At 42.5% G+C, this 27,252-nt stretch overlaps 12 non-coding genes across 12 annotated transcripts; 7 read left to right on the forward strand and 5 right to left on the reverse strand.

The window, feature by feature from the left end:
* The first annotated feature begins 11,631 nt into the window (after positions 1-11,631).
* trnae-uuc (transfer RNA glutamic acid (anticodon UUC)) lies at positions 11,632-11,703 on the forward strand. The gene has a single exon. It is a non-coding gene; the product is annotated as a tRNA-Glu (tRNA).
* Positions 11,704-12,055: 352 nt separating this feature from the next.
* Positions 12,056-12,127, reverse strand: trnaw-cca (transfer RNA tryptophan (anticodon CCA)). The gene has a single exon. It is a non-coding gene; the product is annotated as a tRNA-Trp (tRNA).
* A 7,970-nt stretch (positions 12,128-20,097) lies between these two features.
* Positions 20,098-20,169, forward strand: trnae-uuc (transfer RNA glutamic acid (anticodon UUC)). The gene has a single exon. It is a non-coding gene; the product is annotated as a tRNA-Glu (tRNA).
* A 352-nt stretch (positions 20,170-20,521) lies between these two features.
* On the reverse strand, positions 20,522-20,593 carry trnaw-cca (transfer RNA tryptophan (anticodon CCA)). Its single transcript has one exon. It is a non-coding gene; the product is annotated as a tRNA-Trp (tRNA).
* Positions 20,594-21,408: 815 nt separating this feature from the next.
* Positions 21,409-21,480, forward strand: trnag-ucc (transfer RNA glycine (anticodon UCC)). The gene has a single exon. It is a non-coding gene; the product is annotated as a tRNA-Gly (tRNA).
* A 352-nt stretch (positions 21,481-21,832) lies between these two features.
* trnaw-cca (transfer RNA tryptophan (anticodon CCA)) lies at positions 21,833-21,904 on the reverse strand. The gene has a single exon. It is a non-coding gene; the product is annotated as a tRNA-Trp (tRNA).
* Positions 21,905-22,719: 815 nt separating this feature from the next.
* trnag-ucc (transfer RNA glycine (anticodon UCC)) lies at positions 22,720-22,791 on the forward strand. Its single transcript has one exon. It is a non-coding gene; the product is annotated as a tRNA-Gly (tRNA).
* A 352-nt stretch (positions 22,792-23,143) lies between these two features.
* Positions 23,144-23,215, reverse strand: trnaw-cca (transfer RNA tryptophan (anticodon CCA)). Its single transcript has one exon. It is a non-coding gene; the product is annotated as a tRNA-Trp (tRNA).
* Positions 23,216-24,030: 815 nt separating this feature from the next.
* Positions 24,031-24,102, forward strand: trnag-ucc (transfer RNA glycine (anticodon UCC)). Its single transcript has one exon. It is a non-coding gene; the product is annotated as a tRNA-Gly (tRNA).
* Positions 24,103-24,454: 352 nt separating this feature from the next.
* Positions 24,455-24,526, reverse strand: trnaw-cca (transfer RNA tryptophan (anticodon CCA)). The gene has a single exon. It is a non-coding gene; the product is annotated as a tRNA-Trp (tRNA).
* Positions 24,527-25,341: 815 nt separating this feature from the next.
* On the forward strand, positions 25,342-25,413 carry trnag-ucc (transfer RNA glycine (anticodon UCC)). Its single transcript has one exon. It is a non-coding gene; the product is annotated as a tRNA-Gly (tRNA).
* A 1,239-nt stretch (positions 25,414-26,652) lies between these two features.
* trnag-ucc (transfer RNA glycine (anticodon UCC)) lies at positions 26,653-26,724 on the forward strand. The gene has a single exon. It is a non-coding gene; the product is annotated as a tRNA-Gly (tRNA).
* Positions 26,725-27,252: the final 528 nt, after the last annotated feature.

A 27,252-nucleotide genomic window follows, 5' to 3' on the forward strand; every position in this document is an offset into this window, starting at 1 on the left:
CAAACGTTTTAAACATCCGGGGCTTATGAAGCCTCGTTTATACTTGACGTGTTGCGAACGAAAATGACGTAATCGCTGTGGCTCCGCCCGTGCGCGAGGGTCTCGCGCGCTGTCGATTCGGGAGGTCGTGCACCTCTCGAATTTTGCAACTTCGGGTGCGCCGTGCCTCAGCGCAATGAACAAAGTCATGTTTGTAGGGTTCATACACCTTTATAAGGTGGAATTAAAACACGTGTACGTCATTTTCAAGGTCCATTTCAATATTTCCCAGCACGTTAAACTTAAATAAGTTTAATATTTATACATATACTCGAAATGATTGGAAATAATTCGCTTTTTTATCACATTATTTAATGGTTGTTTATTTTCAAAACGCCCAATCTTAACGTATTCACGTTCTCTCATGTTTTGTCCTGGAATTACAACGTAAAACAAAAGAACTGGGGGCTATTCCACGAAGCGAGCTTATGAAAGCGGCGCTTATTAGAGTGAGCCTCGCTTGACATTTAACTTCCGTCTAGTTCCGTTCCACTAACGAAATCCAGACGCAACCTGTTTCCGCTAATTCAAGCCAGGCTTTTGTAATCGGCGATCATGCGCGTGCACACAGTATTTAAACAGCCTCACTAATCAATATTCGAAAAGGCAAGAAAATGTCGAAAGAGCTGAAAGAACAAGCAGCTTTTTTTTTCTTCTGCTGAACAGGAGCTACTCATACGTCTTTATGAGGAATATAAAGACGTTATTATGAAGAAAGGCCCCAACTGGCACACGACCGACCTTCAACGTTGAAATGTGGTTGAAATATAGTTGAAATACTGTCTGTTGTTGTTTCAATGTTGAAACAACGTTGAATCAATGTTTAATGTTAAATGGTTGCGCAAACGTTGAACTATTAACGGTGAATCAACGTAATATCTTCAACCTGCCTTTGTATTCAAAAAACACAATACAATAAAAAAGTACAAACAACTCTTTGGCTTTGGATGAGGGTTTTGAAAGAGGTAGCAACTGTGAGTCTTGTGTGATCACTCAAGGGATTATTGCAGTGTTGTCAGTGATGCAGGCGGAGGGCATGAAATGTAAAGGTATGTATGTTCTTTTTATTTTTTCTTCTTACATAATATGCGCGGTATTATATTGTATCATATATTAATATCAAGGCATTTTTTTTTGTTCCACCAGACCCGATGACCCTGGCTGCTTGGCGTGGCGTACGTTGGTGTGGCGTATGCTGGGAGAGTTTGGCATTTTAGCTCATTGGCATCTTTTAAAGTTAAGTTACGGTAAGTAAAGTCAAAGTTTAGTCAATATTTGAGGAGTATAATATTATTAATTACACATAGTTACTAAAACAGGCGACCCCAGTAACGCTAGCTGGTTAGCTTTCCTGGCTAGGTGTTGTGAGGATGCCTGACTAGCTAGCATGAGCTAGAAACGAGTGGATGAAAATTCAATATTTTTACAAATTTAGATGTTCGTTCGTTAAAAATTGTTGGTACTGTATACAGGATGTACAGTATTTATGATGTTTGCTTTTCCTCTTTAGACACAAAATCACACAACAGGAGGCAATGGACACGATGGCTAAACACCTCTAGTATGCACCGGGGAGGTTGTGTGGTGGTTCTCGGAGAAGAAATTTACAGAGAGAATAAAAAAATAAAATTGTTCTTTTTTCATTATGGCATACAGTTGTTTTTTTTCCTCTTCCCATGCAGTTTTGAGCATCATGAACGTGAGTTTTGTGGCTTATTCAAGGTTGAATGTATGGCGTTGAAACGACGTTGGCATATCAACGTTGATTCACCTTTCAAAATCGACACAAAATCCAACGTTGATTCAACCATCACATTCGACGTTGATTCAACGTCGATTCAACGTTGAAATGCCTGCTGGGGCAACACGTCCGGTATTAATAAAGCTAGAGAAGCTGCCTGGCATAATATTGCAGACAGATTAAATGTGTGAGCATATAATTTAATCCATTCATTGGCATTTAAAAAGTGTTATAGTAAATGAATAATGTTAATAATATCCTGATTTAGAAGTAACATGAGAAGTAGGGTGTTTCTTATTTGGGGTTAAAAAAATTTTTTGTTTGTTTTTCAGTGGGCCACCCACTGAAATGGTTCATTTTGGTGAGAAAATAAATGTAAAAATTTCAAGGGGAAAAAAACATTTTTCCTGGGCGCTACCAGTCATTGAAATTTAAGGCATATTTTACTATGCGCTCTTAGTCATTAACATAGGAAAAAATCATAAAACTGATGGAAACTGGTGATAATGACTCATTTACTTGGTACACATTTATTTACTTATTACATGCATTAAAAACATCAATTTTTTGCCATTGCATTTCTACTTATTTATTAAAAGACAGCAATAAACATGCTTTTTTACTTTACTTCTAACCCTTCATTCCATTGGTCTTCCTTTTGTTTCAAATAATCTGAACGCTTAACTTTATTCTCTTTATTTTTCTTCAACTTTTCCCATTCCTTGTAAATGTTTTCGATTTTAGGGACAACGTGCTTCTTTAATTGCACTGGTATTCGGGCCTTTGACCAAACTTCAAAAACATCATTTGCTGTGGAATGTAATGCTTCCCTAATGCTTTGCTTGGCAATCTGCTTGTAATGGAAAAAAAGGGCCAACACTTCCCTTTTTGAAGGAAGCACAACACTATCTAAAGAAGAGGACATCTGTCCAATAAGCCATATCTCCGTTTTCTCGCTGGTAGCTATCATTGCACTGGTTGATGAAGCCATCATTGTACAGTAGTTACACTAGTTTAACCTGCAAAAGGAACAATTAAGCATTATAGACACAATTCTGCACAATAAAAGTAAAAAAAAAATACTAGTTAAAAGAGGTTTGTACGCTAAGCACCAACCACTTTTGTTGCATAACATCATATGCAACATAAGCATTTTTTGGGTACATTTGCGCAATACTGTAGGGTCGGTAGTGACCCCTAAAAATCATTCTTTAAAAAAAAAAAAAAAAAAAAAGGGTATTACTTTTTTATGATAATGAACCAAATGGCAGGGTGGCCCATGCAAAAATCGAATCTTCAAAAATAAGAAACACCCTAATGAGAAGGGTTAAGATAACGGCAGCAGGTCAAGGGAAATATAAAAATATACTCCAGAATGGTAAGTACAGTTGATTAGTCCAATGTGCAGGAAAAGGTAAAACACCATATTAAATAACTGTATAAAATATTTTAGCAACCTGAAAGAAAACTGCTACTGCTGCTGGTGGTGGTGGGCCTCCTGTAGCAGCCCTCACTCCTGCAGAAGACCTTGCTTTAGAGCAAAACAGCGGACGCCCCATCATTGTGGGAATCAAAAGAGGAACATAATCTGATCCTGTCTGTCCTCATGATACACAGCCTTATGTTAACATTTATGTGTCTTAATTTGTTGTTTGCAGAGGGAGATTGCCGGACCATCCAGGATGGTACAGGAGGATGAGGACACAGTTTCTGCCTGTTCAGAAAGGACACAGTGTCTGCCTGTTCTGTAAGGCGTGTGTGTCTATGTATCTGTCTGTGCTGTGTGACCTCATGATTTGTGTTGTGTTTATTAAAGGAAATGGAATAACAGAGAAGACCCTCAGGCCTCCATGTCCAGAGCTCACACCTCTGCAAGAGAACATGTGAGTGGTAGTTATGCAGTTCAACATGAATAAATACTTCTCAATCTTGACTATACTTCAGTCAGGAATCTTCAGGAATCAGGAATCTTCAGGAATCCATGATTAGTGACATCTACAAAATGTACTTGCTCCAAGATATAGAATGTAAAAAAGCAGATCTGCAATACAAAAAACTAAAAATACAGAAGTTGGAGATGAAATAAAGAAAATGGAGTAAGATGTGAGTATTTGCAAAAAGGTCTCACTTTAATATGCTTTTTTTTATAAGTAAATCAAAGTTTCTTCTGTCCACAGGCTCAGCAAGACAATTAATAAATTTCTGTTTCCAAAAAAAAGGTTTTGTGTTAATGAACAAATGCAAACAAAATATTCCCTTAACCAAAGTAAGTGTTTGCATACATATCCCTCATAGCTCTATGATCCATGTGGTGTGACGCCGGGCGACGACAGACGGACGAGACACAGAATCCGTTTCTGCACTCTTGGCATTTCTTCTTTTTGCAGTATTGCCACATTGTGCAAAACTGCACAGGGTGCTACAATATCACAGGCTCTCTCAGGGGTGACTCTGAGATGGCGCAAGCAGTTAAATCTGCTCTTTAACTGTCCAAATGCCATCTCAATGCATGCCCTTGTCTTTGAAAGTGCACGATTGAACCTCCTCTCTGCATCTGTTGTAGGGTCTGCATATGGAGTAAGGAGAAAAGGTTGGCAGGGGTAACCCCTATCCCCAAGCAGTAAGCCACGAAATGCACCTACGATTATAAGGAGTAGAGTTAAACACTGAGGCCAAATCTGCACTATTTTGTGTGGTTGGAGTATTCTTACCTTGGGCAAACCTCTGTGCCAGTGAGGAGGCACGAAATGTCCTGGAATCGTGCACCGAGCCGGGCCATTTTGCCTCAGTGTTGGAGAATAGAAATTGGCTGGTGCAAACCATTTAGAATAATGGCAAAAGTGACAAAGGGTGAAAGTTGTTCAAACCCATGAACTGACATGCTTTACATTTTCTGTTGGGTAGGCAAAACTTGCATGTACCTGTACATTGATCCCGTGAAATAATTTTTTGGTTCACATAGTCTGCCTCCATGGGTACAGATGAAGCCTTTATCCAGATGTGAGTACAGTCTATAGCACCAATGACATTTGGAAATCCTAGAGAATTCAATGCATTTTGAATTGAATGAATTTTAGCATGAAATAGTTGATTAAGATGAATACAAAGCACTTCGGTAAGTGCTCTGGATAAGAGCGTCTGTTAAAGTCATATACATTTAACTCCAAGTTACTGAACAAACCAACACTACTCATGAATACATGCCAGCTGTTCTGAAAAGGATGGGAAGGATGCCTATGTGACCAGGGAATTTGATGAATATATTAAGGAAACGCTTAAGTGCAAGGTAAACCTTTTGAATTTTGCGGCAGACCGTTGCCTTACTAAGATGTTATGCCAGAGGTGGGGACTCGAGTCACATGACTTGGACTCGAGTCAGACTCGAGCCATTAATATTAAGACTTTTGACTTGACTTGAAAAAATATTCAGAGACTTAGACTTGACTTGGACTTTTACACCAATAATTTGGGACTTGAATTGGACTTGAACCTGTTTACTTGCAAAGACTTGATTTTTTTTAACCCCAAATCTAAATTTTAAAACGCATATTAATATTTATAAAGTGCGCCTGCGCCCCATTAATTTCATTTCCGTCCTTCTGACGCAGACCGGCGTTACACCAGATTCTGTGACCGTCGAGTTTTGTGACCACAGGGGGCGCTATTTCACAGTTTCTGTTCAGAGGCACAAACGGTTTACGAATGCTACGTAAACTACGCTGATGCACTTTTACTCGTTTGTTTGGTGTCCACGAGCCAAAATATGACAGATGTTTATATTTACATTTATCGTCTCTTAATTACATAAATGTACTTAAACAAGATTTACCATCCCCTCACCATTGCAGCCAACAAAGAAATCATGAATGGGATGTACAGGTGAGCCTTTTTAACTGGGGTCACCAATTCTGACGGCAGCCATCAGAATATGTGACCCCACTGAATCTCCAGATAACAATAGTAGCCTACACCGTGACCCCACAATAACAGAAAACAATGAAAAAATAACCCTAACCTTTTATTAGTCTATATTTAAACATTTTATCCAAATGTTTAGAATAACCATTCGTAATGACAGCATCTTGCTTACGATGAAGCTTGCTATTTTCGTGTAAAATGAAAACGAAACATCCTTGTTTAAGTACATTTATGTAATTAAGAGAAGATAAAATGTAAATGATCTGTCATCTTTTGGCTGGCAGACACCAACAAAACGAGTAAAGAAACGCATCAGCGTAGCATTCGTAAAGCGTTGGTGCCTGTAAAAAAAAAAAGATTCGAAAGGACTTGAAATTCCAAGTTTCAGACTTGGGACTTGACTTGACGGTTGCTTGTCTTGACTCGAGACTTGACTTGAGTTGACTGTCTTTGCTTGAGACTGGACTCGGGACTTGAGGATAAAGACTTGGACTTACTTGAGACTTGCAAAACACTGACTTGGTCCCACGTCTGTGTTATGCATCCCCAACGCTGTACAGAAATGCACGACTGGCAAAGAAGCGCAAAGCGATACAGACCGTTTGGGGTTTGGTAAGAGCTTTACTACATCTAGTGGTCTTCTCAATAAATGGCCCCAGTAATTTACAAAGATATATAATACTGTGTCTTCTGAACCTGCAGTGCTCAAATAAGTAGTCATCTGGAAAGCCAAGTGGATCTGTCCTGTCCTGGAATGACCTTGGAGCTGGTAGCATGAATGCTCTGAGCACTACACACGCTCCCTCATCTACTGGATTTTCTACAAATGGGCATGGCATGGTCAATCAGCCTTCAGCCTTCACTGTTAGCTGTTCTTTTATAGCATACATTTTGGATTATTTGTATCACCTGTATGAAAATCTTGGTAAGGTAGTTGTCTGTGTCCATTTCCTTTTTGCACCATTAAGTTAACCACACATTTACATTATTTATACTGAACATATGTAAATTGCAGAGTGATATGATTTGCTTGTAATTTGAACACAAAAGAGGAAGTATGGGGATAAATATATACCTAAAAGTATCTTCACCTAAATTACTCAGTATTATTAATTATTAATACTCAGGTACAAAGAATTGTATTTTTTGTGATATAGAGTTTATGCTAATGTATGTTTCTGCACCATAACTGCGATTAGACACTGTATTCCATTTTACACTGACCTGAATTTGTGAAGATTAAACCAATACATTAAAATGTGCAGAAACCTCACTGATTAACAATGAATATGTACTCTTAAGATCGAAATATAAATTGCATTTGGAAATATAATTATTAAATTTTGATAATAATAACCTGCAATCATTCCAAACTAATAATTACAGTACTCAATTAAATGTATAAAGATATGATATGATATGCTACATCCACAGCAATTTAATGGATAGAACTGCAGCGGAACCTTGCAGTGTTGCCAACTTAGTGACTTTGTCGCTATATTTAGCGACTTTTCAGACCCTCTAGCGACTTTTTGTAGTAAAAACCGACTAGCGACAAATCTAGCGACTTTTTGTGGTGTTATTGGAGACTTTTGGAGACTCTGAACAAACACGCTCTTCAGTTGCTGTCCTCTGGGCCGTGAGCCCCGGCGGGTGCTGCCGTGAGCCCCACAACACTCAGTGCAGTCTCACACTCAGAGCAGACCCTCACCGCTCCACGTCTACACTGCAAATGAACTGCACATGCCCAAAGCTGCCACTGACGGGAGATGTAAATATAAATGGTTTAGTCTTCAGTGAGACACGAAAAGAAATCACTGCATTTAACTCACACAGTCTCAGTCATTCTTCACCTCATTCACCACGTAGCCGGTCACTCAACTCGTCCACAGTGCATCTCTGTGAAAGCTAAACATCTAGCTTAAACATTTAGCTAACTCTCCACAGTATGTGCGTCTCTGTGAAAGCTTAACATCTAGCTAACTTGCTCATCATGTCGCACTCTAAACTCTATTCTCAAAAATACAGGAAAGAGTGGGAATCAAGTCCTGAATTTAAAGGCTGGTTGAAGCCATGTATTGGAGATAATACATGGGGCACAGGCATACTGCCTGTATTGTAAGGTTGATTTCTATGCCAACTAGTTCTTGCTAACTGCTACTCATATACTAACATTTAACAACACAGCAAAAAACTATTTATGTAATTTACACAAATATTATTTATACAAAGCATTAAAGTCATGTAGTTCTTTTGAGAAGTGACTGCCTATTTCAAAGACAACAAATGATGTTCATTTGTAGTTCTAACATATTTAGGGTGTTTTTTACTCATTTTCTTCTCTCCCAACGTTATTCCTTTACACAGCTTTAAAAACATGTATTAATTAAATTAGGTGATGACATCATTTAGCAACTTTTAGGACAACCAATATCGACTTTCCTTACTGAGGAGTTGGCAACAGTGGAACCTTGTTCCTCAATTCAGTTTCCCGGATGGCGAGACTGACATCACGCTGCTCAGCCAATAGAAGCGGTCCCGCTAAGCTAAGCCTCTAGCCTGGTACGGAGCAGGTTAGTTCAAACGTATATGTTGCTGTAGTAACTGAGCGAGGCTCAAATCTAGCCTCATTCGTGAAACCGAATTTGAGCAAAATGAGCCAGGCTTGTCTTAAAAAGCCCGGCTTACTGAGTTAGCTTGCTTTGTGGAATACCCCCCTGTTCAGTCAGATAGTGTGACCGGCGGTGTGAGCAACTGAAAAGGAAGCGATCACGCCAAGTCTCAGGGAAAAAGGATGGTTTAATAGAAAGTGTGCAAACCAAAACCTGTGCAAAAGATCCAAATTAAGGATATAATGACCAGCGGTCAACTGGTACAAAGACAAGACATATATAGGCAAACAAACGACCCTCAGGTGAGACGGATCACGGGCTCCGCCCACCTGAGGGACGCACATGACGTCACCAAACAACAACAACAGCCGCTGTGGACGGAGGCGGCCGGTAGGGGGCCGCCTCACCGTGACAGACCCCCCCACCAAGCCGCACTCCCCTCCACTGGGTGTGTGGCACACAGCGGCTGCACACAAAACACGAAGGGGCAGGAAGGCAGAGACAGGCAGGAACACACCTCCTGCCGTCCGGGAGCTGGAACATAAAACACACAACATTAAACAGCTCACCTCCCCGGGTGGGACCCTGGACCGACCGGGCCGTTAACAACACAAAACCACGCACCAGTCGGTCGCAGGGCCCTCACGCCCTAACCGGCCTTCAGCCGGTGAGCCCCACAGGTGTGAGGATGAGGGGCTACGGCTCCTCTCTCGTCCCTCATGTATGTGTGTGTGTGCAGGCTACCTCTTCAAGGCGTGGCTACTTCACCTCCTGGACCTACCTCCTCCCAGAGCTGACCCCTGCCTTCTGCTAGGGGTCACCCCAGCCTCCTGGGGAGCCAACCCCTCCCGGGGCCTCTCATCGCAAGGTGGACTCCTCCACCCAACCCAGGAGTGCCAGAGACCGAGGCCCAGAGCACCCCCGACGCGGGCTAGGGAGCAGCCCCAAGGGCCTCCTGGTCACCCCGGGCAGGAGGGAGGATCTCCCTCCTCAGCAGGAGCTTTTCAGCTGTTCACCCCACAACACAAGGGGGCTCCTGCCAGGTGGAGACCCCCACAAGGTCCAGGAACACCGCCAAGGAAAAGCACCTGCACAGAGAAGAGAATAACTCACACACACACACACGCACAACACAAACGCGCCCTACCCTATTCAGGGCCTCCCTCGGGAGCGACGCCCTCCGTGCCACACCCCATGGCACAGGACCACAGCCAGTCCCCCCCCAAACACACATTCAAGGGGAGGAGCATGCGTGGAATTACACGCAAACAGTTGACAACACGCTAGGACAAAACGCACACGCTATTACTAGACAAACAAACAAAAACGGTGCACAAACAGACAGACGGGACCTACACATGCGCGCTCGACATAAACACACAGTGACGCGCGCCGCTCAGAGCCGCAGTCACTCCCCACATTTAACACAAGACACACGGGGAGCGAGGCGACAGTGACGAGCGGCGACCGCGTCACACACAAAACACGCAACATTAAACATAACGAGCACGCACACTGATCCACACATCCGTCAACGTGAACACACGTTTTAACCAACACAAAACATGAAGAGCCTTTCCAGGGAAGACGCCCTGGTCCTCGCCGTGCCAAAAACACAGACACGGCGGAGCTCTTCAAACAAACTAACAAACAACAGACACAAAGAGTTTTCCCAGGGCAGACAGCCCTGGTCCTCGCCGTGCCACAAACACAACACAAAAGCACAGCGGAACTCTTCACAAAACACCATGCAGACAAACACTTACCACGAGACATGACCACGAACGAAGGAGAAAGAAAAAGAGACTCTGCGGCTTCCGAAGGGTGGCTGGTCATTCTGTGACGGGCTGTGTGAGCAACTGAAAAGGAAGCGATCACGCCAAGTCTCAGGGAAATGGATGGTTTAATAGAAAGTGTGCAAACCTAAAACCCGTGCACTCCAAATTAAGGATATAATTACCAGCGGTCAACTGGTACAAAGACAAGACATATGTAGGCAAACAAACTACATATGTAGGTGTTGGTGGTATAGTGGCGAGCATAGCTGCCTTCCAAACAGTTGACCTCGGTTAGATTCCCAGCCAGCGCATCTCATTATACATGGATCCCTGACGTTATTCACAAAACGTGGTACTTTGCCACTCACGTTTATTGATGGCAACCAAAGCTCATGTTTTACAAATTGCTCCTGCTTTTTACCTTCAGAGATAACTCATGCAATACAGAAAGATATAGCAGTCAACACCTTCAAAAACACTGTGCTTTAATATGTTCTGGTTACATTGACACGTTACTCACAGCTGCACAGATGACCGTGACTCTTACCTCGTTTTTAAATGAAGTGATACAAAGCGTTGTTATTTCTCAAAATCAGAATGAGGCCAAAGAGATCTGCATGCTGAGGCCCCATTTTCATGTTGCTATAAAGAAGCTTTTACCCCAACGTGATTTGAACATGTAACCTTCTGACCTGGAGTCAGACACGCTACCGTTGCCCCACGAGGTCTAACACATAGAATTATAGTTAAAAAAATGGAACAAGGCAGTCAGATGTTTTAGTTCAATAGCTCTTCCAATGTATTTTGATTTTTTTCATTCCCTCTCGTCTGCCTTAAAGTTTCACCAATTCAAGAGGAGAGTAATGGTGAGGGAAGAAAGTACCAAAGGGAGGGAATCTTCAGGCAGAATCCCTGAGCTCTGTGCTTTCTTCTCAACCTGAGTAGTCTATGCATGATTCTGTGTTAGTATCTGTCGATTCGGCCCTTGAAAGGCAATACAGCTAAAGGTAACGTTTCTTGTTTATCATGCACCTGAGATGTAACAAAACGGAGGACCTTTCAAGAAAGGCTCTTGAGCAGAGTTACTTCAGAAAGTGAAGTAACGAAAAGAAAAACATTCTCATGTTACAATAGATTGGTGAGTGTGAAGAATAGCATCAAGTTAAAGACCTGGCAAGATTGGAACGAAGATGAGAAGAAAGTAAATGTGTTTTAGTTTAGTTTCTTATTTTTCCATGAGTATTCAAGTGCTTAGTGACTACATGAAGTTTTGATTCTTCAGTTTGCGTTGAAGACAACCATTGATTGGACCTTACAGACTGTCAGCGGAAGTCCATTCCACCACCTTGTGGACTGACAGAGAAGATTCTTGTTGCATGTCTTGTCGGCATCTTGAAGGGATGGTGGCACGAATAAAGCAATAATAGAGGCTTAAAGGCAGCCAGGTGCTGTAGTGGCTTGATAAGTGCTTTTACGCATGTGAGAAGCGATCCAGTTATGGGAGACTGCAATGGCCAAGATGCAAGGTAAAGAAAATATGTAGGCGTTGGTGGTATAGTGGTGAGCATAGCTGCCTTTCAAGCAATTGACCCGGGTTTGATTCCCGGCCAACGCATCTCATTATACATGGATACCTGATGTTATTCACAAAACGTGGTACTTTGCCACTCACGTTTATTGATGGCAACCAAAGCTCATGTTTTACAGATTGCTCCTGCTTTTTACCTTCAGAGATAACTCATGCAATACAGAACGATATAGGAGTCAAGACCTTCAAAAACACTGTGCTTTAATATGTTCTGGTTACATTGACACCTTACTCACAGCTGCACAGATGACCGTGACTCTTACATCGTTTTTAAACGAAGTGATACAAAGCGTTGTTATTTCTCAAAATCAGAATGAGGCCAAAGAGACCTGCATGCTGAAGCTGCGGCCCCATTTTCATGTTGCTATAAAGAAGCTTTTGACCCCGACGTGATTTGAACACGTAACCTTCTGATCTGGAGTCAGACACGGTACCGTTGCGCCACGAGGTCCAACGCATAGAAGTCTAGCTAAAAAAATGGAACAAGGCAGTCAGATGTTTTAGTTCAATAGCTCTTCCAATATATTTTGATTTTTTTCATTCCCTCTTGTCTGCCTTAAAGTTTCACCAATTCAAGAGGAGAGTAATGGTGAGGGAAGAAAGTACCAAAGGGAGGGAATCTTCAGGCAGAATCCCTGAGCTCTCTGCTTTCTTCTCAACCTGAGTAGTCTATGCATGATTCTGTGTTAGTATCTGTCGATTCGGCCCTTGAAAGGCAATACAGCTAAAGGTAACGTTTCTTGTTTATCATGCACCTGAGATGTAACAAAACGGAGGACCTTTCAAGAAAGGCTCTTGAGCAGAGTTACTTCAGAAAGTGAAGTAACGAAAAGAAAAACATTCTCATGTTACAATAGATTGGTGAGTGTGAAGAATAGCATCAAGTTAAAGACCTGGCAAGATTGGAACGAAGATGAGAAGAAAGTAAATGTGTTTTAGTTTAGTTTCTTATTGTAGTGGCAACTCTTTCATGCTCTGCTACCACCAACGGAGCGGGCGAATAGCAACCAGTCTGACGCGACAAAAATTTCCTCAAGCTCAGAAAATATTCATGTAACAATGTTTACTGACATATAAGGTAAAAATACAAAAAATATCAATAATCCAAGCTGTACATGTCTATCTTAGTTGAGGTCTTAACTGGTCGGTCGGTCAGAAAACTGTATCACCTCAACCCGACCGTCTAAAGAACTTAAACAGAACTGAATTGATTTAACTGCAATTGAAGCACATACACACTCCCCTAGTGGGTAAACACATGTACTGCATTTCTCAACATGGCTCTTACAATTCCGGCCCCTAATTGTTTATGCTATGGGCAGAACAATTACCAAATTCTCATTTTAAAAAGAGCCATTGTATATAAACTTTAAACTGTCAAATGTCAATAAATGTCAATACTGAAAACATTTCGTTCAGTCCACTTGAAGAGTCCTTATGCCAGAATTTCCTGACTCCTGGATCAAGCAGAGCTTAGTCACTGGTCTGTCCAATTGACTGGTCTTTGTTTGCACAACAGCCCGCCTGACCAAGCCCTTGGCATCAGACAAGGTCTTTGTGATTCGTCCCATCGTCCAAGAGTTGCGTGGAGCAGTATCATCTGCTATCAAGACGACATCTCCCTCTTGAAAGTTCCTCTTTGGTCTTGACCACCTTTGGCGACTCTGAAGTAGTGGAAGGTACTCTTTAAGCCACCTTGTCCAAAACAGATCTGCGATATATTGCACCTGCCGCCATCGTCTTCGAACATACTGGTCATTCGCGGAGAAGATTCCAGGCGGGATGTTCGTTTGTGTCTTCATAAGCAGTAAGTGATTAGGTGTCAAGACATCAAGATCATTAGGATCGTCTGATGACAGTGTGAGAGGCCTGTTGTTAATGATGGATTCCACCTCACACATGACAGTTAGCAGACCTTCATCATCCAGTGACTGCTGTCCGACGATTGAATTCAGGATCTTCCGGACTGTACGTATCTGCCTTTCCCACACACCACCGTGATGAGAGGCTGCGGGGGCACTGAATATCCATTCGACTCCTCTCTCCATCATTGCATCAACGATTCTCTTTTGGTTCAGGTCTTGTAGTGCCTCACGAAGCTCTCTCTCAGCAGCAACAAAATTAGTCCCATTGTCCGAACGCATAATCTTGACCTGACCTCTTCTGCATGTAAAGCGACGAAGTGCATTTACACAAGAGTCTGTGTCCAGACTATGGGCAATCTCAATGTGAACAGCTCTTATGGTAAGGCAGGTAAAGAGTACTCCGTATCTTTTGACATGGCTTCTTCCTCTCTTGACCAAAAAAGGTCCAAAGAAGTCTACTCCTACGTTGGTAAACGGAGGCTGATCTGGTATGATGCGGTCCAATGGCAGATCTGCCATTTTTTGCTCTCCTGTCCTACTATTGAGCCTTCTGCAGACTGTGCATTTTGAAATTACGCCTCTAATTGCTGAGCTTACTTGAGGTATCCAATACTTGGCACGCAGCTTGGATAGCATGTAGTTGCGCCCACAATGTCCGATTTCCTTGTGGATGTGTTGCAAGATGAGAGCAGCAATTGAAGACCCCTTGCAAAGAATTGCAGGGTGCTTCATCTCCTCAGACATTGACATTCTGGAGAGACGTCCTCCCACTCTCACAATTTGCTCTTTCAGGAAGGGATCCAGCTTGTAGATTGGACTGGTTCTTTTTACATGTCTACCTGTCTGTAAAGCCATAATTTCCTCTGGATACGTTTGGAGCTGACTAAACCTGATTAGCTCATTTTCAGCCTCTTCCAGGTCTTTTATGGTGAGCAAAGTTGGTTTCACCATCAGGCGACACTTTCTCATGTGTGCAGTTGTCAGCAGCTCTTGTTGGTTTGGACAGCTCTCTGACAATGCGACTTTGTCCATAAAGATCTTTCTTTCCTCTCTCAAATGTAGCAAAATTCGTTTCAGCTTAAAAAACCAGGCCACTGCTCCTTTCAGCCGTGTCCAATCAGAATAGTAAGCGATCAGCTTATCCAGAGCCAACACCTTCTTCTGCCTATCCTCTTCAACCTTTATTGCACAGGACTTGATCTCAGGATCATCTTGGGGTATGTCATTCCCATAAGGCAATTCCGGCCAATCTTCCTGAGACTTTAGAAGGAAACTTGGGCCTTGCAACCAAGTCTTGTTCTCAAGAAAATCCTTCACTTTCACCCCCCTTGAGGCTTGGTCCGCTGGATTTTCTCCTGACTTAACATAACGCCACTGGGAAAGCTGGCTATGTTCCCTTATCACTGCAACTCTGTTCGTGACGAAAGTCTTGAAGCGACTATGCTCATTTTCAATGTATCTCAGGACTGTAGTGCTGTCAGTCCAAAAGATGGAGTCTTGGAGTGGCACCTGTAGTTCACGTTGCAACATCTGGTCCATTTTTACAGCCACCACCGCAGCTGTTAGCTCTAACCGTGGGATTGTTACATGTTTCAAAGGGGCTACTCTGGCTTTTCCCATTAAGAGAGTGCAACATTTCTCTCCAGCTTGGTTTGACAGGAGCAGGTATGAGGCAGTGCCATAGCCGGTCTCGGATGCATCAGCAAAGTGATGCAGTTGTGCTGACTGCAAAGGTCCAAATGCTATTGGCTTCACACACCTGCTTACTGAGAATCCCTCTAGCATTTTCATTTCTGTCAACCATTCTTGCCATCTGACTGTCTGTGAGTCTTTGATTTCTTGATCCCAGCCACACTTTTGTTCACACAGAGTCCTCAGGATCTGCTTTGCGGGCAGAATAACTGGTGCCAAGAGTCCTAGGGGGTCGTATAATGCACTGACCACAGACAGAATCCCCCGCCTTGTTTTTGGCCTTTCAGGAACATTCAGTTGAAATTGGAAACTGTCTGAGTCCGTGCGCCACTGGACACCCAGGGCGCGCTCTATGGGAGGGATGCTGTGGCTCAGATCCAAGTCTTTGACATCAGTTGCACGATCTTCTTCAGGGATGGTCAACAGAACAGCATTACTGGAACTGACCCACTTAGTCAGCTGAAAGCCACCCATGGCGCACAGTGCTCTTAGGTCTTTCACAAGCTGAATTGCCTGAGTTTCAGAAGAAACTGACTTCAAGAAGTCATCTACATAACAGTTGTGAAGAACTGTATCAGCTGCTTCTGGACTTGCTGTTTCCTTGTTGTCCTCTGCAGTTTTCCTTAAGGCATAAGATGCACAACTGGGTGAAGATGTTGCACCGAAAAGGTGAACAGTCATTTTGAATTCTTCCATCTCTTCATCCAGGTTGCCATCTGGCCACCACAGGAAACGTAGAAGGTCTGCATCTTCTTCAGGAACTTTAACCTGATAGAACATGGCTTTGACATCTGCCATCAATGCCACAGGCTCTTGCCTGAATCTCGTTAGAACACCGACAAGAGTATTGGTAAGGTTTGGGCCCTGCAGTAACTGCTCATTTAAAGAGACTCCTCTGTAGGTTGCGGTGCAATCAAAGACAATCCGAAATTTCTTTTTCTTGGGATGATACACTCCGTGGTGGGGAATGTACCACACCCTGCCATCATCACGCAGTAATTTCTCCCTGGGAACCTTGACTGCATATCCATTCTTAATGACGTCTTTCATGAACATCTTATAGTCTTCATGGAAGCTTGGATGTCTTTTCAGTTTCCTTTTCAGGCTGACTGCACGTTGTTCTGCAATACAGCGGTTGTTTGGCATTTTTACTGCCTCATCTTTCAGTGGCAAGCCTACACAATAATGCCCATTCACTAGTCTAGCAGAATTACTCACTAGAGACATGAACCTTTGGTCTTCTTGTGACAGTTCTTCCTTCTCTTCATGGACACGTTCTGGGAAATCTGCATTGTACTGTTGTCTTAATAGCTCCTCTATTTCCACAACTGAGAGACGGTTAACAGTGTGGTTCTCGCCGGAGTTACTGTCCATCTTCAGACTTCTTAACGGTCCATTAATCACCCACCCTAAAGCAGTTCTCACTGCATAGGGACCATCTCCTTCACTATGTACTACATGCCATGGCTCCATTGCCTTTGGAACATTGGTGCCTATGAGCAGGCCCACTTCAGCATTGATCTGAGGTAAAGACACATCTTTCAGATAAGACCACCTTGCAATGTCTTCTGGCTTAGGAATATTCTCCTTTTGCACTGGGATGAAACTATGGGTGAATACTCTGCCCAGGTCTATGTACGTATCCTCCTCCACACCACAAACTTCTAAGTCTGTCAGAACAAATGTCTTCAAAACCTTACTGTCATCTGCCCTGTTACAGCCCATGGTGTTGAGAAGAATCTGTGTTCGTCTGCCCCTGAGTTTCAGCTTTCTTAGTAGATCTTCAGTGCAGAAGCTTGCTGTGCTGCCAGGATCCATAAATGCATATGTTTCCACATATCTATCACTCTTCTTGGATTTGATCTTCACGGGCAATACAGCTAAGGCACATTTCCCTCCGGCCCCAGTATAAGCACAAGCTTCACTGTCCAGAGAGATGCATGCACTGGTGATTTCTTTGCTCTCTGAGCAATCTTCTTCCCTTTTATCACAAGGCAAGATGTCTTCATTCTTTTCCATGTGCAACAGGTCTGGATGCCTTTGTGTACATATCTGACACTTTGCTTTCCTTTTGCAGTCCTTGCTAAGGTGTCCTGGAAAGAGACATCCAAAGCACAAGCCCTTGGACTTTAGAAAATCCAATCTATCTTTAACTGGTAGCTCTCTAATCTTTCTACACTCTGCCAGAGTATGCTTGTTGTGACAGTAGACACAAAGTTTCTGCAAAGCAATATTAACAACCTTCTTCACTGTCACTTCTTGTTCTTTTTCTTCTAGTGGAGCCTTAACGCCTGTAGCAAAGCTACTCCTTTGACTACCTCTCCTGACTTCATTGTCTTTTCTGTTCTTTCCTTCTTTTATCACATGAGACTCTGACATGATTCCAAATATGGGGTCCATGATGATTTTTGCCTGGCGATCAATGAACTCGACCATGTCTGAGAACCTGGCACGTCCTCTCCCCTTCTCTTGAATTTCAAAAGCTGTCACTCTCCATTTCTCACGCACTTTGTAAGGAAGCTTCGAAAGAACAGTCCGCATATTAGTGGGGTTGTCCATTTCCTCCATGAAGTCTAAATCACCCATTGTGTTCTTGCAGCCGATCAGGAACAGCGCATATGCATTGAGAGCTTTACCGTCTTCTTGCCTGATGATAGGCCAGTTCAATGCTTTCTCCATGTAGGCATTTGCAATCTTTAACTCATTGCCATAGTTTTTTTGCAGCAGCCTTCTGGCTTCCTTGTAGCCTCTTTCCGATGGCATATGCTCACAGCTACGAACTAGTTCCTGTGCTTCACCACTGGTGTACTGCTCCAGGTAGTAGAACCTGTCTTGGTAGGAATCAGCTTTGCTCTCCACAGCATGTTCATATGACCTAATGAATGACTTGTAAGTGAGAGGATCACCTTTAAACACTGGAACCTCCTTGCGTGGCAGACTTGATAAATTATGCTGTCTTACAAGCATCTCTGTGATGAAACTTTGTTTCTGTAACACTTGATGTAGGTCTTTGTCATCATTCAATTGCCTTGCACCTTGTGTCTGGTTACTACGCACTGGCTGGTATAGTCCAGGATCAGAGCTCTGTAGTATTCTTTCTGCTGAAGTCTGTGCTCTATCGTCTCTTTCTTCCTTTATAACGTTTTGTCTAAAAGATCTTTTAGAGACATAACTGTTCATGCCATCTTCTTCATATGACTCTAACACTTTCAATTTTGCAATTGATTCTGCAAGTGCTGCGTCAACTTCTAACTTCTCTCTTTTAGCCTTGAGCTTGGCTTCTTCAAGATCAAGAACTTGTTTTTGTTCTAGTGCTGCTGCTCGTGCTAGTAGAGCTGCATGTTCTGCTGCCTCTTTGGCGCGCACAGCTGACACTGAGCTCCTTGAGGACCTTCTGGACCCACCTGAGGCTACAGATCCATATTTATTTTTAGGTCTGCAATCCTGCAGATTAACTTGTGAAACACTATCACCCACATCATCATCTTCTTCGAAGGAAACATCTGAAGGTGCACTTGGAACCTTTTCTTGTTTTTGAAGCTGGCATCCAACCCATTCCATTGAATTGTCAACATATGCCTTGACTGACATTATCTTATTGATGAACCATTCCTGATCCACTTTCCTTTCTTCTTTATCCATTAAAGGAATAATGGAATCATTGAGCTTGACTACATCTTCCTGCAAGTTCCACATATCACCTTGCAAAAGATCTCGCACTCTGTATACATTCTCATCATTACCCATGAGCTCATCAATTTCTTTCATTTTAGTTGTGAGCTGGCTGAATTTCCCCTTTCTTGTTCCAATTAGTCTATGCAGCTTCTCTTGTAATGCCCTTTCAGTAGGCTTTGGCGCCCTCCTGTGGCCAACATCTTCAGGTGTCTGTTTGTTTCCAGCACTTTCTGCCATCGTATTAATTCACTAGCAACCCTTTCAACATCAAATGCTCGTGTCTTTACACTTCTTCAAAGTGCAGAGATTATCCTAATATAAGATCCGCGATTAAACAAGACACCACATCCTCACTGAATGACTCAGCATGTAGCAATAGCAGCTATGTTAGCAGGGGTTAGCTTCTGCTTCTGACTCAGCATTTAGCAATAGCAGGAGTTAGCTTCAGCTCACCTTTCCAAACTCTTAAATCCCCTTCACGCTCCTGGTGGTTCTGTGAAGGGTCCTACTTCCAGTGAAGTTTTCTGACTTTATGTAATGGCAACTCTTTCATGCTCTGCTACCACCAACGGAGCGGGCGAATAGCAACCAGTCTGACGCGACAAAAATTTCCTCAAGCTCAGAAAATATTCATGTAACAATGTTTACTGACATATAAGGTAAAAATACAAAAAATATCAATAATCCAAGCTGTACATGTCTATCTTAGTTGAGGTCTTAACTGGTCGGTCGGTCAGAAAACTGTATCACCTCAACCCGACCGTCTAAAGAACTTAAACAGAACTGAATTGATTTAACTGCAATTGAAGCACATACACACTCCCCTAGTGGGTAAACACATGTACTGCATTTCTCAACATGGCTCTTACACTTATTTTTCCATGAGTATTCAAGTGCTTAGTGACTACATGAAGTTTTGATTCTTCAGTTTGCGTTGAAGACAACCATTGATTGGACCTTACAGACTGTCAGCGGAAGTCCATTCCACCACCTTGTGGACTGACAGAGAAGATTCTTGTTGCATGTCTTGTCGGCATCTTGAAGGGATGGTGGCACGAATAAAGCAATAATAGAGGCTTAAAGGCAGCCAGGTGCTGTAGTGGCTTGATAAGTGCTTTTACGCATGTGAGAAGCGATCCAGTTATGGGAGACTGCAATGGCCAAGATGCAAGGTAAAGAAAATATGTAGGCGTTGGTGGTATAGTGGTGAGCATAGCTGCCTTTCAAGCAATTGACCCGGGTTCGATTCCCGGCCAACGCATCTCATTATACATGGATACCTGATGTTATTCACAAAACGTGGTACTTTGCCACTCACGTTTATTGATGGCAACCAAAGCTCATGTTTTACAGATTGCTCCTGCTTTTTACCTTCAGAGATAACTCATGCAATACAGAACGATATAGGAGTCAAGACCTTCAAAAACACTGTGCTTTAATATGTTCTGGTTACATTGACACCTTACTCACAGCTGCACAGATGACCGTGACTCTTACATCGTTTTTAAACGAAGTGATACAAAGCGTTGTTATTTCTCAAAATCAGAATGAGGCCAAAGAGACCTGCATGCTGAAGCTGCGGCCCCATTTTCATGTTGCTATAAAGAAGCTTTTGACCCCGACGTGATTTGAACACGTAACCTTCTGATCTGGAGTCAGACACGCTACCGTTGCGCCACGAGGTCCAACGCATAGAAGTCTAGCTAAAAAAATGGAACAAGGCAGTCAGATGTTTTAGTTCAATAGCTCTTCCAATATATTTTGATTTTTTTCATTCCCTCTTGTCTGCCTTAAAGTTTCACCAATTCAAGAGGAGAGTAATGGTGAGGGAAGAAAGTACCAAAGGGAGGGAATCTTCAGGCAGAATCCCTGAGCTCTCTGCTTTCTTCTCAACCTGAGTAGTCTATGCATGATTCTGTGTTAGTACCTGTCGATTCGGCCCTTGAAAGGCAATACAGCTAAAGGTAACGTTTCTTGTTTATCATGCACCTGAGATGTAACAAAACGGAGGACCTTTCAAGAAAGGCTCTTGAGCAGAGTTACTTCAGAAAGTGAAGTAACGAAAAGAAAAACATTCTCATGTTACAATAGATTGGTGAGTGTGAAGAATAGCATCAAGTTAAAGACCTGGCAAGATTGGAACGAAGATGAGAAGAAAGTAAATGTGTTTTAGTTTAGTTTCTTATTTTTCCATGAGTATTCAAGTGCTTAGTGACTACATGAAGTTTTGATTCTTCAGTTTGCGTTGAAGACAACCATTGATTGGACCTTACAGACTGTCAGCGGAAGTCCATTCCACCACCTTGTGGACTGACAGAGAAGATTCTTGTTGCATGTCTTGTCGGCATCTTGAAGGGATGGTGGCACGAATAAAGCAATAATAGAGGCTTAAAGGCAGCCAGGTGCTGTAGTGGCTTGATAAGTGCTTTTACGCATGTGAGAAGCGATCCAGTTATGGGAGACTGCAATGGCCAAGATGCAAGGTAAAGAAAATATGTAGGCGTTGGTGGTATAGTGGTGAGCATAGCTGCCTTCCAAGCAGTTGACCCGGGTTCGATTCCCGGCCAACGCATCTCATTATACATGGATACCTGATGTTATTCACAAAACGTGGTACTTTGCCACTCACATTTTTTGATGGCAACCAAAGCTCATGTTTTACAGATTGCTCCTGCTTTTTACCTTCAGAGATAACTCATGCAATACAGAACGATATAGGAGTCAACACCTTCAAAAACACTGTGCTTTAATATGTTCTGGTTACATTGACACCTTACTCACAGCTGCACAGATGACCGTGACTCTTACATCGTTTTTAAACGAAGTGATACAAAGCGTTGTTATTTCTCAAAATCAGAATGAGGCCAAAGTGACCTGCATGCTGAAGCTGCGGCCCCATTTTCATGTTGCTATAAAGAAGCTTTTGACCCCGACGTGATTTGAACACGTAACCTTCTGATCTGGAGTGAGACGCGCTACCGTTGCGCCACGAGGTCCAACGCATAGAAGTCTAGCTAAAAAAATGGAACAAGGCAGTCAGATGTTTTAGTTCAATAGCTCTTCCAATATATTTTGATTTTTTTCATTCCCTCTTGTCTGCCTTAAAGTTTCACCAATTCAAGAGGAGAGTAATGGTGAGGGAAGAAAGTACCAAAGGGAGGGAATCTTCAGGCAGAATCCCTGAGCTCTCTGCTTTCTTCTCAACCTGAGTAGTCTATGCATGATTCTGTGTTAGTATCTGTCGATTCGGCCCTTGAAAGGCAATACAGCTAAAGGTAACTTTTCTTGTTTATCATGCACCTGAGATGTAACAAAACGGAGGACCTTTCAAGAAAGGCTCTTGAGCAGAGTTACTTCAGAAAGTGAAGTAACGAAAAGAAAAACATTCTCATGTTACAATAGATTGGTGAGTGTGAAGAATAGCATCAAGTTAAAGACCTGGCAAGATTGGAACGAAGATGAGAAGAAAGTAAATGTGTTTTAGTTTAGTTTCTTATTTTTCCATGAGTATTCAAGTGCTTAGTGACTACATGAAGTTTTGATTCTTCAGTTTGCGTTGAAGACAACCATTGATTGGACCTTACAGACTGTCAGCGGAAGTCCATTCCACCACCTTGTGGACTGACAGAGAAGATTCTTGTTGCATGTCTTGTCGGCATCTTGAAGGGATGGTGGCACGAATAAAGCAATAATAGAGGCTTAAAGGCAGCCAGGTGCTGTAGTGGCTTGATAAGTGCTTTTACGCATGTGAGAAGCGATCCAGTTATGGGAGACTGCAATGGCCAAGATGCAAGGTAAAGAAAATATGTAGGCGTTGGTGGTATAGTGGTGAGCATAGCTGCCTTCCAAGCAGTTGACCCAGGTTCGATTCCCGTCCAACGCATCTCATTATACATGGATACCTGATGTTATTCACAAAACGTGGTACTTTGCCACTCACGTTTTTTGATGGCAACCAAAGCTCATGTTTTACAGATTGCTCCTGCTTTTTACCTTCAGAGATAACTCATGCAATACAGAACGATATAGGAGTCAAGACCTTCAAAAACACTGTGCTTTAATATGTTCTGGTTACATTGACACCTTACTCACAGCTGCACAGATGACCGTGACTCTTACATCGTTTTTAAACGAAGTGATACAAAGCGTTGTTATTTCTCAAAATCAGAATGAGGCCAAAGTGACCTGCATGCTGAAGCTGCGGCCCCATTTTCATGTTGCTATAAAGAAGCTTTTGACCCCGACGTGATTTGAACACGTAACCTTCTGATCTGGAGTAAGACGCGCTACCGTTGCGCCACGAGGTCCAACGCATAGAAGTCTAGCTAAAAAAATGGAACAAGGCAGTCAGATGTTTTAGTTCAATAGCTCTTCCAATATATTTTGATTTTTTTCATTCCCTCTTGTCTGCCTTAAAGTTTCACCAATTCAAGAGGAGAGTAATGGTGAGGGAAGAAAGTACCAAAGGGAGGGAATCTTCAGGCAGAATCCCTGAGCTCTCTGCTTTCTTCTCAACCTGAGTAGTCTATGCATGATTCTGTGTTAGTATCTGTCGATTCGGCCCTTGAAAGGCAATACAGCTAAAGGTAACGTTTCTTGTTTATCATGCACCTGAGATGTAACAAAACGGAGGACCTTTCAAGAAAGGCTCTTGAGCAGAGTTACTTCAGAAAGTGAAGTAACGAAAAGAAAAACATTCTCATGTTACAATAGATTGGTGAGTGTGAAGAATAGCATCAAGTTAAAGACCTGGCAAGATTGGAACGAAGATGAGAAGAAAGTAAATGTGTTTTAGTTTAGTTTCTTATTTTTCCATGAGTATTCAAGTGCTTAGTGACTACATGAAGTTTTGATTCTTCAGTTTGCGTTGAAGACAACCATTGATTGGACCTTACAGACTGTCAGCGGAAGTCCATTCCACCACCTTGTGGACTGACAGAGAAGATTCTTGTTGCATGTCTTGTCGGCATCTTGAAGGGATGGTGGCACGAATAAAGCAATAATAGAGGCTTAAAGGCAGCCAGGTGCTGTAGTGGCTTGATAAGTGCTTTTACGCATGTGAGAAGCGATCCAGTTATGGGAGACTGCAATGGCCAAGATGCAAGGTAAAGAAAATATGTAGACGTTGGTGGTATAGTGGTGAGCATAGCTGCCTTCCAAGCAGTTGACCCGGGTTCGATTCCCGGCCAACGCATCTCATTATACATGGATACCTGATGTTATTCACAAAACGTGGTACTTTGCCACTCACGTTTTTTGATGGCAACCAAAGCTCATGTTTTACAGATTGCTCCTGCTTTTTACCTTCAGAGATAACTCATGCAATACAGAACGATATAGGAGTCAACACCTTCAAAAACACTGTGCTTTAATATGTTCTGGTTACATTGACACCTTACTCACAGCTGCACAGATGACCGTGACTCTTACATCGTTTTTAAACGAAGTGATACAAAGCGTTGTTATTTCTCAAAATCAGAATGAGGCCAAAGTGACCTGCATGCTGAAGCTGCGGCCCCATTTTCATGTTGCTATAAAGAAGCTTTTGACCCCGACGTGATTTGAACACGTAACCTTCTGATCTGGAGTGAGACGCGCTACCGTTGCGCCACGAGGTCCAACGCATAGAAGTCTAGCTAAAAAAATGGAACAAGGCAGTCAGATGTTTTAGTTCAATAGCTCTTCCAATATATTTTGATTTTTTTCATTCCCTCTTGTCTGCCTTAAAGTTTCACCAATTCAAGAGGAGAGTAATGGTGAGGGAAGAAAGTACCAAAGGGAGGGAATCTTCAGGCAGAATCCCTGAGCTCTCTGCTTTCTTCTCAACCTGAGTAGTCTATGCATGATTCTGTGTTAGTATCTGTCGATTCGGCCCTTGAAAGGCAATACAGCTAAAGGTAACGTTTCTTGTTTATCATGCACCTGAGATGTAACAAAACGGAGGACCTTTCAAGAAAGGCTCTTGAGCAGAGTTACTTCAGAAAGTGAAGTAACGAAAAGAAAAACATTCTCATGTTACAATAGATTGGTGAGTGTGAAGAATAGCATCAAGTTAAAGACCTGGCAAGATTGGAACGAAGATGAGAAGAAAGTAAATGTGTTTTAGTTTAGTTTCTTATTTTTCCATGAGTATTCAAGTGCTTAGTGACTACATGAAGTTTTGATTCTTCAGTTTGCGTTGAAGACAACCATTGATTGGACCATACAGACTGTCAGCGGAAGTCCATTCCACCACCTTGTGGACTGACAGAGAAGATTCTTGTTGCATGTCTTGTCGGCATCTTGAAGGGATGGTGGCACGAATAAAGCAATAATAGAGGCTTAAAGGCAGCCAGGTGCTGTAGTGGCTTGATAAGTGCTTTTACGCATGTGAGAAGCGATCCAGTTATGGGAGACTGCAATGGCCAAGATGCAAGGTAAAGAAAATATGTAGGTGTTGGTGGTATAGTGGTGAGCATAGCTGCCTTCCAAGCAGTTGACCCGGGTTCGATTCCCGGCCAACGCATCTCATTATACATGGATACCTGATGTTATTCACAAAACGTGGTACTTTGCCACTCACGTTTTTTGATGGCAACCAAAGCTCATGTTTTACAGATTGCTCCTGCTTTTTACCTTCAGAGATAACTCATGCAATACAGAACGATATAGGAGTCAACACCTTCAAAAACACTGTGCTTTAATATGTTCTGGTTACATTGACACCTTACTCACAGCTGCACAGATGACCGTGACTCTTACATCGTTTTTAAACGAAGTGATACAAAGCGTTGTTATTTCTCAAAATCAGAATGAGGCCAAAGTGACCTGCATGCTGAAGCTGCGGCCCCATTTTCATGTTGCTATAAAGAAGCTTTTGACCCCGACGTGATTTGAACACGTAACCTTCTGCTCTGGAGTGAGACACGCTACCGTTGCGCCACGAGGTCCAACGCATAGAAGTCTAGCTAAAAAAATGGAACAAGGCAGTCAGATGTTTTAGTTCAATAGCTCTTCCAATATATTTTGATTTTTTTCATTCCCTCTTGTCTGCCTTAAAGTTTCACCAATTCAAGAGGAGAGTAATGGTGAGGGAAGAAAGTACCAAAGGGAGGGAATCTTCAGGCAGAATCCCTGAGCTCTCTGCTTTCTTCTCAACCTGAGTAGTCTATGCATGATTCTGTGTTAGTATCTGTCGATTCGGCCCTTGAAAGGCAATACAGCTAAAGGTAACGTTTCTTGTTTATCATGCACCTGAGATGTAACAAAACGGAGGACCTTTCAAGAAAGGCTCTTGAGCAGAGTTACTTCAGAAAGTGAAGTAACGAAAAGAAAAACATTCTCATGTTACAATAGATTGGTGAGTGTGAAGAATAGCATCAAGTTAAAGACCTGGCAAGATTGGAACGAAGATGAGAAGAAAGTAAATGTGTTTTAGTTTAGTTTCTTATTTTTCCATGAGTATTCAAGTGCTTAGTGACTACATGAAGTTTTGATTCTTCAGTTTGCGTTGAAGACAACCATTGATTGGACCTTACAGACTGTCAGCGGAAGTCCATTCCACCACCTTGTGGACTGACAGAGAAGATTCTTGTTGCATGTCTTGTCGGCATCTTGAAGGGATGGTGGCACGAATAAAGCAATAATAGAGGCTTAAAGGCAGCCAGGTGCTGTAGTGGCTTGATAAGTGCTTTTACGCATGTGAGAAGCGATCCAGTTATGGGAGACTGCAATGGCCAAGATGCAAGGTAAAGAAAATATGTAGGCGTTGGTGGTATAGTGGTGAGCATAGCTGCCTTCCAAGCAGTTGACCCGGGTTCGATTCCCGTCCAACGCATCTCATTATACATGGATACCTGATGTTATTCACAAAACGTGGTACTTTGCCACTCACGTTTTTTGATGGCAACCAAAGCTCATGTTTTACAGATTGCTCCTGCTTTTTACCTTCAGAGATAACTCATGCAATACAGAACGATATAGGAGTCAACACCTTCAAAAACACTGTGCTTTAATATGTTCTGGTTACATTGACACCTTACTCACAGCTGCACAGATGACCGTGACTCTTACATCGTTTTTAAACGAAGTGATACAAAGCGTTGTTATTTCTCAAAATCAGAATGAGGCCAAAGTGACCTGCATGCTGAAGCTGCGGCCCCATTTTCATGTTGCTATAAAGAAGCTTTTGACCCCGACATGATTTGAACACGTAACCTTCTGACCTGGAGTCAGACGCGCTACCGTTGCGCAACGAGGTCCAACGCGTAGAAGTCTAGCTAAAAAAATGGAACAAGGCAGTCAGATGTTTTAGTTCAATAGCTCTTCCAATATATTTTGATTTTTTTCATTCCCTCTTGTCTGC

The sequence above is a fragment of the Brachyhypopomus gauderio genome, unplaced genomic scaffold, assembly GCF_052324685.1.
Source record: "Brachyhypopomus gauderio isolate BG-103 unplaced genomic scaffold, BGAUD_0.2 sc92, whole genome shotgun sequence".
Lineage (NCBI taxonomy): Eukaryota > Metazoa > Chordata > Actinopteri > Gymnotiformes > Hypopomidae > Brachyhypopomus > Brachyhypopomus gauderio.